This window comes from Echinops telfairi, unplaced genomic scaffold (assembly GCF_000313985.2).
Source record: "Echinops telfairi isolate 266 unplaced genomic scaffold, ASM31398v2 ScPeMD7_3533;HRSCAF=4204_0, whole genome shotgun sequence".
Taxonomy (NCBI): Eukaryota; Metazoa; Chordata; class Mammalia; order Afrosoricida; family Tenrecidae; genus Echinops; species Echinops telfairi.
Window position 1 is genome coordinate 55,171,891 of NW_022107431.1, and position 1,507 is coordinate 55,173,397.

The 1,507-nt window shown below is 34.4% G+C and overlaps 1 long non-coding RNA gene across 1 annotated transcript in view; it reads right to left on the reverse strand.

Annotated features, from left to right (window-relative positions):
• Nucleotides 1-205: 205 nt before the first annotated feature.
• LOC123522197 overlaps nucleotides 206-1,507 on the reverse strand; it is a 69,594-nt gene continuing 68,292 nt past the window's right edge. The window contains exon 8 of the long non-coding RNA XR_006680477.1: nucleotides 206-236. This is a non-coding gene — a long non-coding RNA (uncharacterized LOC123522197). The remainder of the gene's footprint in view (nucleotides 237-1,507) is intronic.

Sequence of the window (1,507 nt, forward strand, 5' to 3'; positions counted from 1 at the left end):
ATACTACAGACGCTAGCACATGGTTGAACTTAACAAAAATTTGCTATCACAAAACATATAATATATTTTAATTTTAATATACACTTCACTTTGTCCTTTATTAAATGTTTGGGAGTGTATAGCAGTGTCCTTGGAACTCTCAAGACCTATAGAACATCTATGGGTAGACCAACTAGAGCAACGGTGAAGTTACTAACCTGCTTTGGGTGTCTTTTCCTCTTTCTTAATTCGAGGTTCTGGGGTAATACAGAGAAACAACAAATAAGTAAGGGAGAAAAGCATTTGAAAACCCATCAGCATTCCTACGTGAACTGATAAAACCTGTAGTCATGAAGTCAATTCTGACTCATAGCAACGCTACAGGACGGAGTGACCCTGCCCCACAGAGTTTCCAACGCCATAGATCTCTGAAAAATGTGACCGCCTCATGTTTTTCCCCCAGGAAGCAGCTAGTGGATGGAACTGTTGACCTTTCAGTTAGAAATGAGCACTGAACCATTGCACTACCAGATCCCCATAGTGAACTGATCAAAATTCAGAAAGTTAAAATTCCCTGACATCAAGTTGATTCTGACTTAGAGCAGTAGGCAAGTTTAGTAGCCTGTTTTAAATTTCAAGTATGGCTACATAATTCTATCAATATATGAGTAGACTATATATAATTATAAAGTCACAGGAAAATATCTGATTTTTAAAAATTCTGCTTACAAAATATTTCATCATAACCAATTTTGATTATTCTGGCAGCTTCTCTTTAATAAAAATCTGTTTCCCGATTCATAAGAGTTCCCTAAGTTTTGCAAATAAGGACAGTCATAAAAATTTCTAGAAAAAGTGAAACTTTTTGCCTCCAGTTTTAGCAATTTAAGCTTGTTTCTTTATTGAGACAACCAAGGATCAGTTCACAGAGCTCCATCTGGTGGTTAATTTAATAATGTCAAACTGATATTATTACTGTTGCTTTATTAGTATTACTATTATTATACATTTTTAAATTGGGTTATGACCAATGTAATAATGCAAACAATATACTAAAGTATTTATGTTCTTATTAAAATTGAAATATATTTCCTAGGAAAGCCGCTTTTGTTTAGAAATTCTTCATTCTAACTTAATATTAGATAGGATAAATATATAACTTTATAAGCTACCCAAATACTATTCATAGCAATTTATTATGATAGTTGACTATATTTTCATTTTCCTTAGTTTCTCCTCTAATTTAATCAACTTTGCCTAAATTTTCTTTCTTTTTTTGTTTAAGTAGTTTATTCTGTTTCTTTACGTGAGGGTTTTAATTTTCCATTTCTGCAAAATTGTATCAGGGTCACATGCCAGGAAAAGTGGGAGGCTTCAAACAGTTTGTGGGGAAAATGGAATTAAAAGGTAATGGACAATTTTGCCTTGCAGACCTGGTTGGACTAGATGATGCACAGCGGTACAGACGGGAATTGGGAACGCAGGGAATCTAGGACAGAGGAACCTCTCAGGACCAGGGGTGACAGTG